The sequence below is a fragment of the Vombatus ursinus genome, unplaced genomic scaffold (assembly GCF_900497805.2).
Source record: "Vombatus ursinus unplaced genomic scaffold, bare-nosed wombat genome assembly UNPS02011014.1, whole genome shotgun sequence".
NCBI lineage: Eukaryota > Metazoa > Chordata > Mammalia > Diprotodontia > Vombatidae > Vombatus > Vombatus ursinus.
Window position 1 is genome coordinate 640,107 of NW_020950792.1, and position 24,973 is coordinate 665,079.

The 24,973-nt window shown below is 36.7% G+C and overlaps 1 protein-coding gene and 1 non-coding gene across 2 annotated transcripts in view; one reads left to right on the forward strand and one right to left on the reverse strand.

The window, feature by feature from the left end:
• Nucleotides 1-24,973, reverse strand: part of HS6ST3 (heparan sulfate 6-O-sulfotransferase 3) — an 824,577-nt gene that overhangs the window by 306,303 nt on the left and 493,301 nt on the right. The gene's annotated exons all lie outside the window — the stretch shown is intronic.
• Nucleotides 10,569-10,673, forward strand: LOC114038452. The gene has a single exon (XR_003568567.1). It is a non-coding gene; the product is annotated as a U6 spliceosomal RNA (small nuclear RNA).

Here is a 24,973-nt window from a genome sequence, read left to right on the forward strand (position 1 = left end):
CTTTGTAATGCCTGTTTAAAATATGTAGCACAACATAATTATCCCTGTTTTCCAGGTGTGGAAGTGAACATTGTGAGAGGTAACTTGCCTTGTCTGTAATCACACAGTTAATAAGTGACAGGCAAAATTCAAACATGGATCTGCTGACTTCAGGCCTAATATTCTTTCCACTCTACTATACCATGTTGTCTTATAAATAAAATTTTTTTAAGTATTCTTCTTAAACATAATATGCAAGCTCCTAAGTACATAGGCAAGAGTGGTGTAAAACTCAAATAGGAATGCTAATTGCTATGATATTAGGATAACAGATAAAACTGAGCTTGTTTTCAGAATTCTCACCTCCAACTCTTGATATCCAATGTCTTATTTTTTGTTTCGTTTTGTTTTTTTTTGCTTTTTGGTGAGGCAATTGGGGTTAAGTGACTTGCCCAGGGGCACACAGCTAGTTAAGTGTCAAGTGTCTGAGGCCAGATTTGAACTCAGATCCTCCTGACTCCAAGGCTAGAGCTCTATGTGCTGCGCCACCTAACTGCCCCGATACCCAATGTCTTTAAGTTGCCCCAGATTTCATCCTGGGTTGTCCTAACACCTAATGCTACTTACACTACTGAAACTATGATTCCCTAATACTAGACAAGTAATAGACTTGCTATCTACTACATAGATGTTCCTAATTTTGGAATCTGGTGCTCTACTGTGGGCCCTCAGTTTCCATTTTGCCCAGATATCCACAGCAGATATAAAAAAATGCTCTCTTACCCAAGCAAAAATAACTTTTGGGCTTCACATTTTTTTTCTCAACTAAAATTAACCTAGTTAAATTTAGAAAATTTTCTATGCTTTTTTGAAGTATGGTATGTAATAGATTTTATTCCTCTTTTCCCTGTTGATTTTGATTTAATGTGCTATAAATGCCACTTGCAAATAGGTCCTTGCACAGAAAGTATAATGATTTATGTTAGACAAGTCATAAAAAATGCTGATTTCATTTATTTTAAAGCCTATGTGCCTCCTAGGGGAAAGGATAGATGGTTAAATATCTTTATTTGACTAGTAAATGTGCCATACCTTATTTGCAAGGTTGCTCTAAACTTATTGCTTCCTTTTAGATGCTTGGAGTTGCTGCTACTTGAACCAGTCTTCAAATCCATATTAATGATACTATCAATATGAATATTCCAAGGGTGCCAAACACAGCAAAGGTCAGGACTGTACTTCTTTCATTATCTGGGGTGAGGAATGGGAAGTAGATAGGAGGTAGTTAGATGGCTCAGTGGGTAGAGCACTAGGCCTAGACTCAGGAAGACTTGAGTTCAAATATGACCTCAGACACATACTAGCTGTGTGACCCTAGGCAAGTCATTTAATCTCTGTTTGCCTTACTCCATTAGAGAAGGAAACGGCAAACCACTCTGTTATCTTTGCCAAGAAAACCCCATGGACAATATTGACATGTTATGGTCCACAGGGTCACAAAGAGTCAGACAGGATTGAACAACAAAGAGGAGCTAAGGTGTAATGGAATGAGCAAGTGATTTGGAGTGAGATCATTTGAGATATAATCTTGTTTCTTCACCAAACTGTAAAACCTTGGGAGTGTGATTTCACTTTTTTGAAGCCATTTCTGTATCCATAAAATGAAAGGGTTGGGGTAGATGATCAGTAAGGTCGCCTCTACCTCTAAACTCTTCAATTCCTACTATTACTAAGGCTTACCTCACAGGTAAATTAGCTCTAGTTAATTTAAGCTGCCAAGGGTGTCAGAGCTCCAAGAAACATGAATCCTGAGCCAGATGCCTCCCTTTCATTAACCCTTGGCCAATCTAACCTATGCTGAAAGAGTTCCAGATTTAACCCTACTGTCACTGTGGGTTCCCATCCCCACTGTGCTTAAAGAGCTTGTATTTTATTCTAGAGGCAATAGGAATCCATTGAAGATTTTGCGGTATGAAAATGACATTGTTCAACCTACACTTTAGAATGATTATTTTGGAAAATATGTGAAGCAGAGATGAGAAGGAGCGAGGGAAGAATGCATCAATGACTGATTAGGAGGATGTTGACATAGTCCAGGTGAGAGATGATGGAGGTGTGAAGTAAGATGCTGGCTGTGCACGGAGGGAAAATATGGGTACAAGCTATTTACTTAAAACAGTCTCTATCCCATTCTCCTGAACCATGAGTGAATCATCTTCTTTGTTGTGTTTACTGTTGCTATCACTGCAGCTATGGTGGTTTTGAATTCTAACTCTGCCACGAACTACCTGTCGAACTAACTTTTGGGGGCCTCAGTTTCTTTATGTGTCAAATGAAGGGACTGAAATGTAAGGTTCCTTTTAACATCCAGTCTATGATCTTATATATCTGATTATCTTTGGCTATCAGGCTCTGACTTCGTATCCACCTAATACTAATTTCAACTCTGGAAATGGAGACAACTTTCCTTCATGCTCTCTGTGTTCTAAGCAAACTGGCCCTCTTACAGCTCCCCATAAATCTTCTACCGCTATGCCTTCATACTCACTATTCCTCATACCTAGAATAAATTCTTCCCTCACCTTCTCCTCTTTGAATCTCTAGCTGCCTTCAAGGCTCAGCTCAAGTGTTCCCTCTAATAGGGAGTATTTCCTGATTCTCTTGGTTGCTAGTGCTCTCCCCTCTTCAATATTTTTTTTCTTTATAATGACTATATATGTATTAATTTATTTGTGTACAAACCATGCCATCTCCCCTCACCCGCAACTACCACCACTACCACTTCTTCCAGAGGAAATTCTTACAGACCAGAGACCAAATCACCTTTGTCTTTGTATGTCCAGTATCTGGCACAGGAATTATAATATAGCAGGTGCTTAATAATGAATTAATAATAGATGACTCAAAGATGATGTTTCCTAGGGGACTAGGAAGAGTTCCTAACAATTTTTGAAACATATCTTTGAGTTTAACACAAGGGATAATCAGACAATAAGATCATAATGTCATAGATTGAACATTGAAAGAGACCTCAGATTCCAAATCTTTCATTTCACAGATAAAGAAAATGAGGTCCGGCAAGGTTCAATTCAATAAACATTTATTAAATACCTACTATGTGCCAGGAAATATATTAAGTGCTAGGTTGATTTGCCTAAGGTCAAACAAGTAGTTAGTGCTCAAACTGGAATTCAAATGAAGGCACCAAAATATAACACTCTGCTTTGTCCTGTTGAGATGACATGCTTGTCCAGGCCCACGTGACAGCCTGCCACCCTGGAAACTCTAGTTGAGTAGCTTTCTACTACAAGAATTTGCTCACCCAATTTGGTAAAAGGATGCCAATCTTCATTATGACCTCCTTTTCTTCATTTTGGCTTGTTAATGCCTGTGGTTCTATAAAGCCCTCCACCCTTCAGGAAGACTATTTCTACCATCTGTGTGAATAAATAATTCTTAAGCAGTATGCGAATGAGATCTTCATTATGCAAGGTGCTAAGACAAAGTAGCCACTGATCTGTGAAGGAAATTGGGCTTCATCTCTGGGATTTCAAAGGACTTCTGAAGACAAATGACAGAGCTCCTAAGTGAACGATAAAACTTGAGGAATGTTGTAAGTCAGAGGAAGAGCAAGTATGTACTGTCTTCCCTTAAAAACAAAAATAGTATGCAGCTTGGGTTTTTCATAAGCAAGGAGCTCCCAGGTTTGGTAGAGAAAAACACTCTACAAAAAATGCATCAGCCAAAAGTGTTGGGCTAAATTGTCCAATTACTCAGGCTAGACAGAAACCTTTAGAATGCAGCACACACACACACACAACCAGCTGAACTTGTTAGCTCGTTTTCAATCACGATGGCCAACAAGGTAGCTTCTTTTTTTTCTTAGGTGAAAAACTAATAAGGTCTTGAACCAGATATGTATCATTATTGTTCCTATTTGAAGGGTCCATGGTCAATGATATTATTTCCTGTGTTAGCTGTGAGACTTGATAGAATAGGAAAGAAGACTACACATCCCTATACTCCTATAAGGGCCCATGCTCCCAGAGCTGCAGGACTCCTGAAAATTCTGAGGCAAAGAAAGTAGGGGAGAGGGAAAAATAATGCTGACAAACTGGTAGGCTGGTTACCTTACATATATTTAGTAATTGATGAATTAATTAATTAATGATCATTTATTTAATCAATTCCATTAGAACACAAAAGGTGAGAAAAAGAACAAACTTTAGAGGTCACTTACTCCAGCCCCTTCATTTGTTAGATGAGGAAATTGAAATGTTACATAAATTCCAAAAGGATATTGGATGGGATATGAGTTGAAGGTTAAAAATAAAATTTAATAGGAACAAATATAAAGTGCTGAACTTGGGTTTAAAAAATCAATTTCATAAGTTTAGGATGAAGGAGACCTCATGACTGGAAAACAGGTTATTTCGAAAAAGATCTTGATGAGCTAGTGAACCATAAGGTTGCTGTAAGTTGGCAGTATGATGTGATATCTAATCATGCAATCAAATTCCATTTAGTGAAACAAAATCTCCAGGTCAAAGAAGATGATATTGGTATTGTAATCTGTTCTAGTCAAACCACATCTGAGGTCAGTTCTGGATGCCACATTTTGTCACAAACATTGACAAACTAGAATATGCCCATCAATCAATAAGCATTTATTATTAAACAACTACTCTGTTCTAGGTATTGTGCTAGGTGCTGATTGTACAAAGCAATAGTAAAAAAATAGCTCGTGCCCTAATGGATTTTATAATATGATCTAGCTAGAGGAGACAACATATACATATGTAGACATATCCAGCATAGACCATGCACATACGCAGGGTGTATTCAAAACAGATATAAGGTGATTTTGGAAGGAATGCAGTACTTGGGGGTATCATTCAAGATCTCGTGGAAAAGCTAATGTTTGAAGGACCTTTGAAACTATGGATTCTGAGAGAGATGAATAAAAGAGTGTATGGTGAAGAGGCTGGAACCCAAGCTATATGAGAACTGTTGAAGAAACTGGGAATGTATAGCATGGATGGAAGAGAGAAGAGTAAGAAGGGAACTTGAGAGCTGACTTGGATTCTATAATTTGCCCCAAATCAAAGTTAGTCAGTAGCAAAAAGAAGTGCTTTTTCACTATACAGTACTGTGCTGTCTCTATTTTCACAGAAGAGACCATGTGTGGAATAAATATGTATAATCCAGTCAGCTTTTTCATAAAACCCAGAGTCAACCTCAAAGCTTCAGGAATTCTAAAAAGCTTGGAGAGTAATCCAAGTCAGAACTCAAAATTCTTGAGATCATCTAAAATAATGATTCCATGCCCTTTTCCCTGTCCTCTTCGTCCCCATTCTTTACAAATTCACTGTCAGTTTATGAACATTCTGCTCTTTATCTCCTCTGCTCCTGAAAAACATACACTACCACATTTCCATAACAAACATAGGATTTCTATTATAACGCTTATCTTGGAGCACATCATATCACCATAGCCAGATCCTTCAGGGAAACAGTACTGAAATACTTATGACAAAGGCAAAGATGGGAATATTCAATACTACATTCTTTACAGGATAGAGCCAGTTACCTACTGCATGTTAGAAATTACTGTCCTTTTACTGAATGCTACTGCTTCTAGTAGTAATTACTACAGAGACATGGGGTACATCAGTGAAGACCAATGTACAACCAAAAGTCCACAATGCATATGTGTAAAATAATTTAGTAAACTTAAAGCCTTAACTTATTGACATGACATCATCATAATCACGGAATTAGGTGGCATCACAATAGATAGTGTGGTCCATGCAATCAGGAAGGATTGAATTTGAATACTCCTTTAGATACTTAAAAGTTGTATGACCCTGGGCTAGTTAAACAGCCCTCTTTCTTATTATTTGTATATTGAAGTAGGGATTCTAACAGATCTAGAGGAGAAGGGAGTGCAATACATGCTGGGGAGACAGTCATCACAAAGGTACAGAGAGGAAAAATAGAATGCCGTGTAAAGGCCAGATTGAGTGGACCATAGAATCGATGGAGGGAAGTACTATGTAATAAAGCTATACAGGTAGTTTGGCATAAGGTTGTGAATGGCTTTAAATTCCAACTGAGAAGTTTTTATTTGCTGTTCAAGTCAATGGGAGCCACTAAAGTGTTTACTGGTTATGGAAATGTCACATCTAGATCTGTGTTTTAGGCATATGAGTACAGAATGAATTGAAGAGAGACTTGAGGCAGGAAGGCCAATTAGGAGATTGTTACAATAGTTTAGGGAAGAAGTGATGAAAACCTGACTGTGAGTGAGAAGGAGACACATGTGAGAGATGTGAAGTAATGATAAAGTTTGGCAACTGATGGAATATATGGAATGAGAGAGTGAGGAGTTGAGGATGACCCCATGAATGGAAGGATGATAGCATCTTTGACAGTAATAGGAAAGTTTGGAAGATAGATTTGAGAGTAGAAATCATGAATTCTGTTTTGGACATGTTGAATTTGAAAAGCCTATGGGACGTCCATAACCCATCTATGTTTTAGTGTCTTCATCTGTAAAATGCATAATAATAGCACTAATAAGCACCTACCTCAGAGAATTGTTATAAAAATCAAACTCATTAACATATGCAAATGCTTTGAAAATTTTAAAGTGTTATGTACATGTTAGCTATTATTATCACCGTCATCCTAATAACTATTACAGTTCTTGGGTTTACTCTGGCAAGGCCCAGTTACAGGTCTCACCACTTTTCATGACTATGCTTTTCAATCTTGAGTATGACTCCAAGTCTTTTTTTTTGGGAAGAACCACCCCATTCCAAGTTTTTGGATGTCTCTCTGAATAGTCTGTCTGTAGCTATTACTTATGTTTACCAGTAACTTATGACTCATAATAATGGATGAGAATCATGTTTCACTGAATTCCTTGCACTGCATATTTTTTTCAAAGCAACTTTGCATTCTTAAAGTGTTTCTTTAGTCTACTTTATTGTCATCCATTCCCCACACTCCTAGACCAGAAGAGCTAAATTATAGTTTGTTTAATTGTTTCAGTCATGTTCAACTTTTCATGACCTCATTTGGGGTTTCTTGGCAGAGATGCTGGAGTGGTTTGCCATTTCCTTCTCCAGCTCATTTTAGAGATAAAGAACTGAAGTAAACAGGGTTAAGTGACTTGCCCAGGGTCACACAGCTAGTAAGTATCTGAAGCCAGATTTGAACTTAGGAAGATTAAGTCTTCCTGATTTTAGGCCTGGCACTCTATCTACTGTACTACCTAGCTGACCAAATTATAGTTAGTGAGCCTCAATTCTATGCCAAAAAACTGGGATACTATACCTAATTTGTATCAGCTCCCTTGGATTTAATTATCATCTCTGAGGTTGATGCCCATACATATGTAATCCTTGTCTCTCTCCTGAACTCCTAATATCACCAACTGCCTATTGGATATTTCCATCTGGATGTCCCATAGGCATTTCAAACTCAACATGTCCAAAACAGAATTCATGATCTCTACTCTCAACCTATTTTCCAAACTTTCCTATTACTGTCAAAGATACTATCATCCCTCCATTCATGGGGTCATCCTCAATTCCTCACTCTCTCATTCCATATATTCAATCAGTTGCCAAACTTTATCATTACTTCACATCTCTCACATGTGTCTCCTTCTCACTCACAGTCAGGTTTTCATCACTTCTTCCCTAAACTATTGTAACAATCTCCTAATTGGTCTTCCTGCCTCAATTCATTCTGTACTCATATGCCTAAAACACAGATCTAGACATGACATTTTCATAATCAGTAAATATTTTAGTGGCTCCCATTGACTCAAAGAGCAAATAAAAACTTCTCAGTTGGAATTTAAAGCCATTCACAACCTTATGCCAAACTACCTGTATAGCTTTATTACATAGTACTTCCCTCCATCGATTCTATGGTCTACTCAATCTGGCCTTTACATGGCATTCTATTTTTCTTCTCTGTACCTTTGTGATAGCTGTTCCCCCAGCATGTATTGCACTCCCTTCTCCCCTAGATCTGTTAGATTCCCTACTTAAATATACAAATGATAAGAAAGAGGGTTGTTTAAGATACCGTGAACTTCTGTTACATTCAGTTTATTTTTAAGAAGTATATATGTATAATGAATTGGACATGATAATAACAAATTCGCCCTATTGCTTTGTGTCCCCTCCTGTAATTCTTTTTTCTTCTTTGTATATAAAAATACTTTATTGATGCTCCTTTTTGCATGTCTTTCATAACTCACTAATCGGTAGCCTCCCCTACCGCCCAAAAAATAGAAACCCTTCCTTTGCTTGGGAGAACTGAGAAATTAAATGATTTTCCCAGGGTCATTGAGATAGTAGATGTCAAAAGCATAATTTGAACCTAGGTCTACCTTACTCTAAGGCAAGCTCTCTAACCATTAATGGCACACTGCCTTGAGTATCTGAGTTTTTAAAAAAGGCTCTCACATGAATATACACATGCATATACATACATACACATATACATACATGCATATATATACATACAGATATAAACAGATATATATATATGTATTTTAAAAATAGGTTTAAGTGACTTACCTAGGATCACATAGCTAACAAGTGTGTCAGTCAGGATCTGAACCCAATTCCTCTAGACTCCAAATCTATTACATAACTCTGAATCACAGGCTCTGGGTTCAAGTCCCTGTGTGAATTCAGATAAATCACTTTACTTCTCTGGACCTTATTTTCCTCTTCTCTAAAATCACAGCATTGTACTAGATGACCTCTGTCAGCCTCATAGAGCTTAACTTTTGGTACTTTGATCTTTTGCTCAATGCGTAAGTTTTGTCTATGCATTGACCAGCCTTCCTACATTTCTATAGCTAGATGCAAGATGATGAGTTCAAATTTGATAGTTGAATGTTTTCTACTGTTGTTCACCTTAGTATAGACAATGTAAGCACTTTATTTAATTTGTTCATACAGCTCCCTGGGTTCCACAATAACTTACCAAGGAACCATTTGCATCAATGCTGCCTGTTTAACAGTGGAAGCTCATGAAGGCTGGTAACTGGCTACTGCTCCCTCTGCTTGTCACAGTGCCAAGCAGAAGAGAATGATAAACAAGAACTCTTTAATGATGATGAGGAGGAAGGTCATGTCTTTTTAAAAATGTATTTCTATGTAGCCTCAAAGGGAATGCTAATTAGACCAATATAATGAAGCCCTCATCTCTACTTCCCTAAAAATATATATATTTTAGCATCCTGATGGCTTAATGGAAGATTACTACACAGCAATTCCCAGCCACATAAAATCTATTCTCAAACATGATCATTATAATCCTGTTCTTTATTAAACATTTGAAAGGAATGGCATAATGGTTCTTCAAGGGCAGCTCCATTAGAAAAATAGAATAATCTGCTGTGTAATGTGTTTAAAATGTTTTCTAAAATAGTGTTGTCATTAAGGCAATCAGTACCTGCTGATCAAAGATTCAACAATGAGCCCTCTCCTGGCCCGTTTAAATGTAGGAGAGAGAGAAGCTACATCCCTGGTCTCTATGTAAGTATTACTGCTGTAAATCATACTGAAAGAGGAGCCTCCAAAATATGCCAGATACCAAGTCAACAAACTAAGTGTTCATTTTCTTGATTCTGAAAAATCAAAATCTCTTTGCGGTACCTTTTCCCACATTATTTCCTCTGTGTATTCACATTTATCACAGCATCACAGGATTTCAGAGCTGACATCAGCCATCTAATCCAATCCATAAGCAGGAATTACTTCTACAACACTCCTAATAAGTGGTCATGCAAAATTCTTAAGGTCAAACTGTTTACTTATTTCATATATACATATATATATACACACATACATACATACATGCATACATACATACATACATACACACATATATGTAAATGTCAGTAGTATTAAAACTGTCATCATTACTAAGACAGCTTGAAAGAAAGGTTGGGGCTGAGTTGTGTATGATGGGGGTGATCCTAAAAAAGAAAATTGGATAGGAAAAGGTAAAAGGGAGTAATTCATTATAAAAATGGGGCATGAAAGATATAACTAATACAGAGGAAGCAGGTGGGGGTAGAGGGCTGATAATGTTGGAACCTTACTCTAATCTGGGTTGAAGAGGAAACAATATGTGCACCTGGAAGGGTTGTAGAGTCTTCTGAACATAAAGATGTGACAAAGCTGGAGGGACAGAGTTGGGGAGGTACTTTTAGAGGGGTGTGTAACTTGGGATTTTGAAAGGTGAGAGAAGAGTGTGGGGGGGACTCTTGGAGGGGTGGGTGAAGTGGGGGATGGGAGGGTGGGGGAGAAGATAAGTAACACGGATAGAGTAAAACAAGAGGCTAAAAAAGAAAATAGTAAAAATAAGATGGAAGGAAATTCACAAATAATAATCATAATTTTGAATGTGAATAGGATATTTATAGCAGCTCTCTTTATGGTAACAAAGAACTGGAAATTATAGGGATCCCCATCAATTGGAGTATGAGTGAAAAAGTTGTGGTGTATGGTTGTGATGGAATACTACTACGCTGTAAGAAATGATGAGCTCATGCTCACTTTGGCTGCACATATACTAAAACTGGAATGATACAGAGAAGATTAGCAAGGCCCCTGCACAAGGATGACATGCAAATTCATGAAGTGTTCCATATTTTTATGTATGCAGATTCCATTTAAAACTGCAGCTGTGGGAGGGACATGGATATGGCTTAGAACATTCAGTATCTAACAAGAGACAACCACAACCCTAAATATTGGTATCAAAAACTTTGGCCTTTGCAAAAGAGCAAGAAATCTGGAAACTTTAGCTACTGGTAACATAGTCTTCATCATGTTTGAAATATCCATTTATATAAGATCTGGCACTATTCATTAATGATACAATTTAGAGATTTTGTTAAGCTTTATTCAGTTTTGCATGTTGGCTTGCTGTTTAAAACAGATGACTGCATAGGGCATATTTGGAGAAACTTGGCAAGTGTTGCTAAGAAGGGCAAAGGATCTGTGATTTCATTAGCACTAGGGATTCTTAGAACCAATCTGCAACCTACTAGATAGATCTAAGGGATTGGTTCAAGGAAGTACATGGAAGTTAGTGACTGACCCAGAGTCACACAGCTAACAAGTGTCGGGGGTGGAATTTGAAATGAAGTCTTCCTGATTCCAAGCCTAGTACTGAATCTACTACCAAGCTCCTTATACCAGAGTCCTCCATAACATGGACACTTAGTAATTTTAAGCTAGGATTTATGTGTCTTGAGAAACTTTTCTAATGGCAGACAGTTCATTAAAGCCAATGAACAATTTTAAAAAATAAAGAAATTATGAGCTCGATGAACTGAGAAGGGCATGGAAAGACTTGCAAGAAATGATGAAGAGCAAAGTGGGCAGAACCAGGAGAACATTGTATACAGTAACAACAGTAGTATTTTTAAGAACAACTTTGAGCAACCTAGTAATTTTGACAATTATAAATACACAAATTAAAAATAAATGACATATGAAGAAAATGTTATCTGCATCTGGAAAAAGAACTGATAAATAGAAGTATGTAGAGAACAATTTTATATACATATATGTATGTATGTGTGTGTGTATTTATGTCTAATTAAAGCTATCTTGGGAGAGGCAGGGAGAGAAGAAAATAAAAGAAAAAAAGGGGGGAAAAGAAATTTACATGATAACTTTGTTGTATATTTGGAGGAAATGGCAAGTTTTACATGGTAGGTTTGCAGTTTCATGCGCAATCATCTTTTTATTGTCCTGTGTTATGAAAATGCTTGTTTTGTTCCATAAATGTAAAATAAAGTAATTTTAAAAAAAAATAGGGCATATGTGACCCCTTCACAGGATTCTTCATTCACATTAATTATAATTATGGCTAATTCACCTAGCTATATTAACTTTTAGACCCCTACAACATTCTATCTTATCTTTGTACCCATTATGACCCACCCACGCACCCAGTGGATTGTAAGTCTTTAAAAACAAGGGCTATGTCATCTTTCATTTTTATATCTTTAAAATGGTGTCTTTGCACATGATGATTATTTGCTGTAATAAATTAAATCAAATTGGGGTAAATGTAAAAAAAAATCCATTTGATGATGTCTGGTAAGGAGGAACCTAAGCTTAGACCACTTTTGGATACTTATAATTGTTAGGAAGTTTGTCTCTATCTCAAGTTGAAAATTTGAATTCTACCTTCCTCCACTTTCACTCATTTCTTCTAGTCCTGCCTTTTTGGGATCAAGCCAGAAACAAGATGGACCTTCTTTCCATATGCCAGCTCTCTCTCTCTCTCTCTCACTCACTCACTCTTTCTCTTCCTCCCATACACATACATACACCCCTAAATGATCCTAATTATGACTAATGATAATTAAATAATATAAGTACCTTAAGTCTTCTATCTGATGTCAGAGAAGAATATCTCCCTCTGTTAAGAACAAAAGAAAATAATAGGGTCCCACTATTCTCTTCTATCCAGACTTGGTTCAAGGAGAACCAAGTATCTATTAACAGTAGCCAAGTTAATTCAACCAGGGTATAAGGTTTCATTTAGGTGGATTCACTTGGCTGATCTGTAGTTACAAAAACAGAGATGATGCATCACCAAGGATGTAAGTGCATTCCACTCTCTTTTCATCATCCATTTCTTATATTCTCAGTTCTATAGAGCAGTGTAATGTTCTTCATAAATGCATCCATAAATGCCTTGTGAAAATGGTGACTTTTATATCTCAGAGAGCATTTTGGCAGACTTAAGTGACAATTCTTTGTTTCTACAGCTTTGGCTGCTCTTCTGCAGGCATTGGGATTATGTACCAAAATGCATTTATAGTGAGTAGAATGAAGGCTGTTAATAAAAACAGAGAATACCTTTTACTAGTTTATTCCAAAGTGAGTAGATTAAAAGAAAAAAAGAGGGGGGCAGAGCCAAGATGATGGAATAAAAGCAGTAACTTGCTTGAGCTTTCCCACAAACCCATCCAAATACCTATAAAAATGGCTCTAAAAAAATTCTAAAGCAGCAGAATCCACAGAAAGACAGAGTGAAACAAATTTACAGTCCAAGACAGCCTGGATGGTTGATCAGAAAGTTATATCATGCAGAGCAGGGAGAAGAGCGCAGTTTGGCGAGGGCATGTAGGCAAGGCAGGCCTCAGCGAACCTGGAGCAAGCCTCAGAGGACTGAATCACAGGCAGCTGTGGTGGTTTCTAGACTTCTCAACCCTCAAACACCAAAAACAATTTTGAAGGTCAGTGGGAAAAGTCTGTGACTGCAGTGAGAGAGAGAAGTGTGGTCCAGTTCCAGTCCCCAAGCTTGGCCCTGGGGCAGCAGCTGCTTCAGGAACTTCTGGTCCACAGACTGAGGGGGAATCGAGTGGTTGATCAGAGAGGGATTGTAGGGATCTCTCTGCTGGTGCAAGATTCTCTTGCTTTGCCTATCCACATCATTTTTGGATAGCTCAAATTGTTAGGGCTTATACTTTTGCCTGTGCTTAGATCTGGGTCACAGTACTGGGTAGCGGTCCTGGGGCAAGGAGAAGTGCTGGCATGGTGGAACATGTAGTGGCAGTAGAGAGGAAATCCTTCTCACAGTTCCAAGACAGAAAAGAGTGCTTGTGGTCACTCATATACCAGAGCGCAGGCCAGGAAAGGAGAAAACACCTCACCCCTTATCATACCACTTTGGAAGAACCAGAAATTTATAGGTCCCTAGAAGTATCTCTGAAAACAGCTGCACAAAATCCCTGAAGCTTGGGACACTGCATTCTCTATACTGGAAGCAGGCCCCTATGTTAACAAAGAGTTTAAAAGTTAAGTATTTGGCTGGGAACATGAGCAAACTGGGCAAAAAAAGTCAGGCCATAGAATCTTTCTTTGAAAACAAAGAAGATCAAAACATACAACGAGAAGAAGACAACAAAGTCAAAGCTCCTGCAACCCAAAGCCTCCAAGAAAAATATGAATCAGTTTCAGGCCATGGAAAAGCTTAAAAAGGAGTTTGAGAAACAAGTAAGAGAAGTAGAAGAAAAACTGGGAAGAGAAATGAGAGGGATGCAAGAAAATAATGCAAAACAATTCAACAACTTGCTAAAGGAGATCCAAAAAATACTGAAGAAAATAACACCTTAAAAATAGCCTAACCCAAATGGCAAAAGAGGGCCAAAAAGCCAATGAGGAGAAGAATGCCCTAAAAAGCAAAATTGGCCAAATGGAAAAGGAAGTCCAAAAGCTTACTAAAGACAATACTTCCTTAAAAATTAGAATGGAGCAATTGGAAGCTAGTGACTTTATGAAAATTCAAGACACTGTAAAACAAATCCAAAAGAATGAAAAAATAGAAAACAATGTGAAATATCTCATTGGAAAAAACAACTGACCTGGAAAATTGATCCAGGAGAGAGAATTTAAAAATGATTGGATTCTCTGAAAGCCATTATCAAAAAAAGAGCCTAGACATCATCTTTCAAGAAATTATCAAGGAAAACTGCCCTGATATTTTAGAACCAAAGGGCAAAATGGAAATTGAAAGAATCCACTGATCACCTCCTGAAAGAGATCCCCAAAGGAAAACTCCTAGGAATATCATAGCCAAATTCTAGAGTTCCCAGGTCAAGGAGAAAATATTACAAGCATCAGAAAGAAACAATTCAAGTATTGTGGAAAGACAATCAGGATAACACAAGATTTAGCAGCTTCTACATTAAGGGACTGCAGGGCATAGAATATAATATTCCAGAGGGCAAAGGAGATAGGATTACAACCAAGAATCCCCTACCCAGCAAAACTGAGTATAATCCTTCAAGGGAAAAGATGATCATTCAGTGAAATAGAGGGCTTTAAAACATTCTTGCTGAAAAGACCAGAGCTGAATAGAAAATTTGACTTTCAAATACAAGACTCAAGTGAAACATGAAGATGTAAATAAGAAAGAGAAATCATTAGAGACTTGATAAGGTTGAACTGTTTACATTCCTGCATGGAAAGATGATATTTGTAGCTCATGAGACCTTTGTCAATGTTAGGGTAGTTGGAGGGAAAAATTATATGTAGATAGACAGATAGATAGATGGATAGATAGATAGATAGGTAGGTAGATAGATAGAGGGCACAGGGTGAGTTGAAGATGAAGGGGTGATAACTGGAGAACAAAATTAAAGGGTGAGAGAGGATTATACTGTGAGAAGGAGAAAGGGAGAAATAGAATGGTGTAAATTATCTTACATGAAACAGACAAGAAAAGGCTTTTACAGTGGAGGAGAAATGGGGGGAAAGTGAGAGGGAATGAGTGAATCTTTTTCTCATAGAACTTGGCTTAAGAAGGGAATGACATACACACTCCATTGGTATGGAAATCTATCTTACACTACAGGAAAATAGGTGGGGAAGGAGACAAATGAGCAGGGAGATGATAGTGGGGAGGGGGTAATCAGAAGCAAACACTTCTAAGGAAGGACAGGGTCAAAAGAGAATAGAATAAATGGGGGGATAGCATGAAGGGAAATATAGTTAGTTTTTCACAACATGACTACTATGGAAGTATTTTGCGTGACTACACATGTATAACCTGTATTGAGTTGCTTGCCTTTTCAATGAGGGTGGGTGGGTAGGGAGGAAGGGAGAAAATTTGGAACCCAAGGTTCCAAAACAAATGTTAAAAAATTGTTTTCACAGGCAACTGGGAAATAAGAAATTGAGAAAATGGGGTATATTCATCTCTCCTGCTCTACAGGAAAATAGAAGGGGAAGGGGATCAGAGAAGTGGGGGGGGAGATAGAAGGAAGGGCAGATTAGGGGAAGGGGAACAAAAAATGCATGCCATCTTGGGGTGAGGGGGATGAGATGGGGAGAAAATTTGAAACTCAAAATCTTGTGGAAGTGAATGTTGAAAACTAAACCTAAAAATAAATAAATAAACAAACAAATAAATAAATAAAAAGAAGGCTAAGAAATATCAGTTGGAAATAAGGGATAAAACTCCATATCAGCAATCTTTTTTTTCCCTTCAAACCCTAAAGAGCGTGGCTTTTTGAAGGAATGGTAGAAGAGGAAGTATGTACAATCCCTTGGTTCTTAAATAAGATTAGTAGTGGCCTTCTGTTTGTATCCCCAGACTTACATGATAACTTTCATATTTTTCTCTCTAGATGTCAGGATTTATCCCCTATCATAACTGTAAATTACATAGGTACTAAAATTATTTAATTCAGCAATATTCACCAAACATTCATTAATGAACAACCGTATGCAGAGCAATGTTTTAGGCACTGGTGGGAGATCTAAAATTAGATTAACTACAGTTTCTGTAGTTAATGGTAATAATAACAATAACAATAATAATAGCTTGCATTCATATAACACTGTAAGATGTATAAGGAATTTTACAAATATCTCATTTTATCACAATAACCCTAGGAAATAGACACTCTTACCATTTTCATTTTACAGGTGAGGAAACTGAGGTAGACAGAGGTTAAATAACTTGTCCAGGGGCACAATTTTAATTCATTTCTGACTGATTACTGTTTTAACCCTCTATCAACTTTAAGTGTATTGGCGATAAAATAAGGGAAATGTGAGGTTTAAGGGAAAAGGCCATTGACAGCTCAATTAGGGAATGCTTAATGGAGAAAGCTACATTTGCATTTGGTTTAAAGCAGCAGTTCTCAAAGTATCATTTGAACACCCCTGAAGATCAAGTCTTGGTTCTCCAAGTCAAAACTATTTTCGTAAAATTACTGAGATATCATTTACCTAATAACATACTCCTCCCTTTTCCAATTACATATCTGTGTGAAGTCAGAATTCCTTGATATATTTTAGCCAGAAAAAATGCAATATATTGATTGTAGAAGCAGATCTTAGAATTCAGCTATCTTCTATTAGGGGTAGGTAGCACAATGCCTAGAATGCTGGGCCTAAGTCAAGAGGACTAATTTTCATGAGTTCAAATCTGGCCTCAGATACTTCCTAGCCATGTGACTCTGGACAAGTTACTTAACTCTGTTTGCCTCGGTTTCCTCATCTGTAAAATGAGCTAGAGAAGGAGATGGCAAACCACTCGAGTATCTTTGCCAAGAAAACTTCAAATGGGATCATGGATGACTGAAAAATGATTGAACACACAACTTCTATTAAGCTAGACATTAAAGAGATTTGCCATGATGTGTAAAACAATCTCACTCATCTCACTAATTTTTCTTTGTTTTGAAAAGTATAGTTATATTCATAAAAATGTTCTATGTTGATATGCAGTGGATTTATTGTCATTTAAATGAATTAATCAATACATTTAAATTTATTCTTTTTAATTTCTAATATGGTAAACATTGAGACATATAACCAAAATAAACAAAAGCTATTTTGAGTCCTCAACAATTTTGAAGGGCATAAAGGGATCCTGAGGCTAAAAAGTTTGAGAACAGCTGGTTTAAAAGATGGGTAGAGATTCAAAAAGTGAAGAGGGAGAAAGAGGGAATGTCAGTCATGAGGAGTCTCATGAGCAAAAGCCTGGAGGTGTGAAACAGCAAGAAGAAGGGCAATATAATTGTAGCATAGAATGTGTGAAAAGAAGTAATATGGAATAATGTGAAAGGGTAGAATGGCCCTGGATTGTGGATGACCATTTATTATAAAATTAGCCCTCCTGTATTCTATGGTCCCTAGGGAAAAACTCATCTAATAAATATTTATTAAAAATAGGCTGGGTGCCTGGATTTGAGGGACAGCTACAACAGACTTTCCCTTGAGGTACTTAGAGTCATGCTAGGGAGATAAAGAAGTACAGGAATGAAACAACTACAGAAGCATTCTAAGGCAATACATAAACAGGTAAAAATGAGATTGTGATACACATAATCTGTAATCCAGAGTCAGGAAAAAAAAAACATTGTGGGACAAGTATAGGTAAGGAAAGGTTTTGGGAAATTAATCTTGAGTTGGGTTTTGGAAGACATAATATTTGGATTGGCATAAGGGAGGGAACATACTTCATTTGGGGTAAAAATATGAGTAAAAAATAGGATGCATATCATTCATTTTAACTTAATATTTGTTGAGTGACTTAGTAAATGTGCTGTGCTCATTACTGAGGAAGATAGAAAGGGGGGTGTCCATAATCCCTGCTTTCAAGGAATATTATAGTAGGGAGAAATAAGGCTGGTACACATATAAAGAAAAATCAAAATAGGGTATCAGAGTGAATGACTAGTCTAAAGTATTATAGTTGTGAGATAAGGCTAGAAAGGTTGGTCTCAAATTGTGGAGGTCCTTGAAAGCCAAGCTTAGAGTCTGGACTTTGTTGAGTAGGTAATAGTGAATGCATGTACCACAATAAAATGCCAGTCAAGGAAGAGTCAACAGATGAGCAATACTAGGGAGGAACAAACAATACATTTGGACAAGATGTGACCTTTTTATAGAAAGCTTTTGAGACAAGACTAAGGAACTTGGACTGCATCTAAATTAGTCATTTAGATTCTCGATAAAGACAACATGACAAAATCAGTGTTTAGAAAGATTAACCTAGCCCTATTAATCAGGATAGAACATGGTGAGAAGTCTTACTTCAAGGGAAATTACTTTAAGAAAGCTCTTGAAGTAAGCAAAGTATAAGGAATGAGAGACTGAATTGGAGTGGTCAGAGTGGAAATTAATAGGAAGAGATACTTCTTAGAGACAAGAGACAATGCAAAGGAAGACCAGAAAAAGCCTTAATTACTACCTGAATGAGAGCAGGGTGTGAAAGGGAGGGAGAAATTCAATATAACACCAGCATTTTAAAACTGGAGGATACGAAGAACAGGATTATTAATGAAAGAAATGGAAAAAAGTGTAAAGATCATCCTGTTTTTTGTTTATTTGTTTTGCTTTGATGAGGGATTGTGAGTTTTTTTATGGTTTTGGTTTTTGTTCTTGTTAATTTTTTTTGAGAAGTGGATCTGAAATTAAAGATGAGGAGTTTCGCTTTAGACACACTGAATTAAAATGCCAGCAATACAATTAAGTGGCTACAGGACAGAAATTCCAACGATAATGCTAAATCAGTCAATTTGGTGTATGGAGTCGGGGGAAGGAATCATCAACACACAGATGAAAATTCAAATCATGGGAACAGATAGAATCTTAGAGAGAATAACTATGGATGGAGAACAACAAAGGGTCAAAGACTTGGAGAACTCTCAGAGACAGCAAACAAGAAGAGAAATAGGAGTCAATAAGGGAAAAAGAAAAGAGCAGCTGCCAAAGAGGTAAGTGAACAAAGAGTATAAGGACATGGGAAGCAGGAGAGTTTCAATGATGATTGAAATGATGACTCAATGGAGAGTTTCATGGATCAATGGTATCAAAAGCAGCTAAGACAGTGGGGGGACTGAGGTTGAAATAAATCCCATTATATTTGAGTAGAAGATGACCTTTGATGAAGACAAAGATTATTAGAAGAAGGTCTTGCACAATATTAGACTCAGTTTCAGGGCTATCTTTTTAACAATGAAATCACAATATATATTCATTATATTCCTCAATATGTCCATTCATATCTCAGTTTTGTTTTATTTGTTTGTTTGGTTGTTTTTTTTGTTATCTGAACCTAGGAAACAAAAAGAATTGTGGTACCATTGACAAAAATAAGAAAGTTGGACAGGAAATCTAGGCTTTTTTGTGGGGGTAGGAGAAATTCTCCCCCAGGAAATGTATATGCATGTATATAATATATGCATATTTTATGTGTGTATAGGTAAAGATATATCACTACTACAAATCACAAATACACATATGTACAAATAAATGCTTATGAATATGTACATATACACATGCATATGTATAGACATATAAATATATAGTCATACATGAATAAAAATTATGTTATCAATTATTCAAATTTTATTCTAAATATAAAAACTAATATTCAAATATGAAAATAGTAGAAGCAATACACAAAGATGTAAACCTTCATAATTTCATAATAAAATATCATAATTCATAAGCCTAATTTATATTATGCTTAATAGCTATATATTCACTTTAGCAAGACAGCAACAAAACACCACATATGCTTGCCTCGTTGAATTTCTATAGTTGAAATATGTCAGTATAAAGTTGTTCTGCTTGTAGGAATCAGAGATAGGTGGCTCCTTGTTTTCTTTAACTAACTTTAACTTTTCTCAGAAAGAGTCATGTGTCTCTGATTCCCACATACAGCTTGGGCTTTAACCCATTAGATATGGGAGGGACATAAAAAAATCATCTAGCAAACTTTCATTTTACTTGTGGGGAAACTGAGGCCTAGAGAGAAGTGATTTCTCCTACATCACATTTCTAATCTTTGGCAGATCTGAAAAGAGAAAGCATTTCTCCAGTCTGAAAATCTTATTAAGGTATTTTTTGTTATAGTTCTTTGCAATAACCTGATCCTAGAAATGTTTATGGTCACAGTCACAGTTATATCACTAAGATATTAAGCCTGATGCTTAAATTTCCCAACCACAGGCCCTTTATAAGGTACCTCACCCCTACGATGATAGCTTTAGAGCAGGAATGGATCTTAGATGCCATCAAATTCAACCTGTTTATTTTAGCATATAGTGGGGGAAGGACCAATTGGACCACTTCTCATGCATATTTTGGCTCTACAGGAAAGATATATGCGTTCTGGCCACTTGCCAAACCACATGAAAAATCAAATTCTACTGGTTGTTTTCCTGATGGTTAAGGATATTTGCTCTTGGATATGAGGAACCACAGGACCTAGAGTTGCGAAGGACCTTAGACATCATCTTTTCCAACTCCTTCATTTAAAGATTCAGAAACTCAATTGCAGAAAAATTTAGTGACTGGTCCTAAGTTACCCAGGGAACTAATGCCAGAGCTAGAGTTTAAATTCCTCTCAGTCCAAATCTAGTGTTCTTTCCATTTTATTACACTATCTGAATGTCCTGCCCAGTTCTAGTCTTGCTTTTCTGTCCATCCAGGATTCTACAGTCAGGCTTGTAAATGATTCCCTAACACTCCTAACCCGCACCTCCAACCCCACCCCTTACATGTCATTTCCTAATCCTGGGAAGCCTATTTTACATATAATATGGAATATTTCTTGAGGAAATAAACAGGGCTGTATCTTATAGGATTAAAGGCAGAGCTTTATCATTCTTCTAATGATTCTTTTATTGACTTTACTTGCAAAGAAAAATAAGAATCATATTTAATATAGTTCCAAGAAATTCTCTTCTTAGAGGGCCCTCATACGCCAGAGGTTATATAAACTGGAACTTAAAAAATCAGGGAAAGAGGGAATATAGGTACAGGGCATCATAGTCGATTTGGAAAATGACCTCAGGAAACTGACTGCTCTCTATTCAGGGCATCAAAACCCAAAAGAGTCAGTTGAGATGGGATGGGGATGGATGATAAGATTATTTCAAGACCATGAATCACTTTTAAAACAAAAAATCACATAATGCAAAATGTCCTGCCCAACAAAAAGCAAAACTGAGCCACTGCAATACACCTTTATCAGCTAAAGTTTAGTAGAAGCACAGAATTTTAGTTACTAGGACATATATAACTCCATAGTCATTATTTTTATGGCTTAAAATTTGTCAGGTGGAGATCATGTATTCAGGAAAGCAACAATCAACAATCACCTATGCATACCCTCGTATTTTCTTGATGGTGAAACTAAGGTCCATAGATGGTAAGTGTCTTGAACAAGGTTACCCAGCTAGTGAGGGTTGAAGCCAGAACTGGAACCGTGGTATCTTGAATTTTGGTTTCTTTCAAATTATTTTTTTAGAAAAAACTGAGGCCATTTTACAATTTTGTGCAAACTAGACCCAGCTCTCAGAGGAAGCCTAGCTGCATATCTTCCCCAAATCCAAGAGTAGCCTTGGGAAGGACAAAATGGATTGATCCAATACCCATTTCCACGGAAACAAGAATGGTCCAGGTAAGAAGGGGAGGAAAACCGTGAGCCATCAGTTCCTTTCGATTCTTCCTGCTAACTTCAGTTTCCCTTAATTCACAAGCAGAGTATGCATTGATTTGTTGATATATGATGCTAGGTGAAGCCGACTGAGATTACATGGGAATAAATTATTTGAAACAAATTTCCCACTAAAATCTAAAATTTATCGTCATTGCTGAACATTTATTGTCACTGGCATCTGTGAAGATTTTCAGAAAAGAATGTGTTGTCTACTGTTTCTCTCTCTAGTTCAGTGTACTATATTCTATTTAAGAAACACCTGCTTAAAATTAATAATTTATTTCAGTATATGTTTGATGTGTACAAATTACAAATCTTAAATTTTCTAATGAGAAGTCATTCATAAGTATCTAGGAGGAACTTTGCACAACAATATAAGAAGATTGGTATTATACCCATATGACATACATACGTGTTAGTAGAAAGTGAATTCTTCTATATTATAGTCCTTGTTTTGAAGTAATATAACAGCCCATTATTGACAAACTTAGGCTTTTAAAATGTAGTGAGCGCTGTAAAGCTGTAAATTTCCTAATCACTATAATCTAATGGCAGGCTTTCATGATTAAGGCCTGGTGAGCACCATAGTGAAGATAGCCATCACGTTTTCATTATAAATACACTTACAGTTCTCTAAATATTAAACTCCTGAAAGCTAAAACAGCTAAAGATTGATTTTTCTTTTTGAAATAGTTATCATCAAGTACGTAATTTCTTATAGCAAATCTTCTTTGATCATTATAGAATGGCAAGGCGAGAAGAGATCTTAAAAATCCTCTATCCACAGTTTCTTTACCATGTGAGGGACGTCAGTGGCAGTCTAGCCCTGCCTCTACCTTAATGAGGATTCTTTCTACAATATGTCCCAAAACTAGCCATCTGGCATTCATATGAAGACCTCCATTGAAGGAGAATCCACTGTTTTTCATTGGTATACCATTTCATTTCTGCATAGCTCTAATTATTATGAAGTTGGGTTTTTTATTTTTGTTTTTGTTTTTAACCTCATTATCAAGCCTCATTTTGAGTCTTTCTAACTTACACCCTTTGCTCCTAGTTCTGCTCCTGTGGGCCTGTGGGCCAAACAGCATAAGTTCAATCTCTTTTCTCATTACACCTTTAAAAATACTCAAAGACAAGAAGATGTCTTATCTCCTTAAGTCAAAATATGTTGGCTTTTAAGTCGATATAAATTCTTATGTCTGATTTTGTAAGAGCAAAGAAATGAAAAACAAGGGTATGCTCATTAACTGAGGAGAGACTAAACAAATTATTATTATATGAGCCTAATAGAATGTTTTGCTATTGTTGTTGAGTTGCTTCAGTTGTGTCCAAATCTCTCTGACCCCATTTGGGGTTTTCTTGGCAAAGATACTCCAGGGGTTTGCTATGTCCTTCTCCAGCTCATTTTACAGATGAGGAATTGAGGTAACCAGGGTTAAATAACTTGCCCAGGGTCACATAGCTAGTTATGTGTCTAAGGCCAGATTTGAATTCAGGTCCTCCTGACTCTAGGGCTGGCACTCTACCCACTGCACCACCTAACTGCATAATGAAATGTTATTATGCTATAACAAGATAAAGAGATGGATTTACAAAAATCGATAGATATTTGAATTACCTGGTAAAGACTGACATGAGCAGAGTCAGGAGACCAACTTTTACAATAATGATATTTTTTAATGCTTTTAAGACTTAAATCTAATCAAAGCAATGACCAACTATAATTACAGAGGACTGATTATGCTATATGCTATAAAGTATGTTTTGATTTCTTTTGCTTGAATATATTTGTTGCAAAGGTTGCTTTTTCTTTCCAAATAGGGGTATGTAGGAGAAAGAGAGATGCTAGAGAGAGATAAGAAGAAAGAAATGAAGGAAGGAAGGAAAGAAGGAAGAAAGGAAGGAAGAACAAGAAGAAGAGGGAGGAAGAGGGAGGAGGAAAGAGGGAGGGAGGAAAGAAGGAGAAACAAAAGAGAGTCATTGATACTTTTTATTGCACAGAAAAGAACAGGATGAAAGTTGGAAAGAATAATAGACAAGTAGAAAAACTATGAAATTTATATGTTAAATTTCTTATATATTTAAAAAGAAAACCAAGCTATACATAATAGGTTTCTATTACGTACAGCTTGGTTTTCTTTTTAACTTCATACATGGAAATGCCTATTTTATTTGGTGTATGAGATTGTAAACTTGATTGTAAACTCCTTGAGGGAAGAGAGTAGGCAATTTTTCATTCATTCATTCAACCATTCATTAAGTACACTGTACTAGGAATTGAGAGACATATAAAGATTCTGATTTCATGGAAATTTAAATCTAACAGGTATTATATGACACATACAAACATACCACAATATGCAATATTGTTCTGATGACTACAATAAATAAAATTAGAACATAATACAGATACAAAGAGTTTTGTAGGGCTTATGGAAACAAAAATAATTTATAAACGAGGTAATCAAGAGGAAGGAGCATGTAAAATGGATCTTGAAGGATGAGTATCACAAAGCCTTGATTGTAGTAGGAATCTAATCAGTAAAATTTGAATGGTTAACAATTAGGTTACTGGAATAAAGTCTATGGGATGAATTGGGATGATACCACATAGGAGGTATGTTGGTATTGGTTAGGGAGACTGAGCCATGTCCTGCAAGTTTTGTATAAAATTGCAAAGCAGTTCAGAACCCCAGCCAAAAAAAGTGGGTAGAAAGCTAAATGAAAGCCAGCCAGCCCCTAAGGAAGAATCACTCAGATGGAGGAGAAAAGACCATGCCCCAGCCTTGGCCTTAATCTCCATACCCTTCTCTCTCCTTTGTCTAGAAGAGGACTTCTAATCTTCTAAGGGTCTAAAGAGTTTTTGACTACCTAACTACATCCTAGTTGTGCTCCTAGAACAACTTATGGGAATGTCAGCATCAGGAGCCAAGTATAGAATGGGCATGATGAGAAAAAA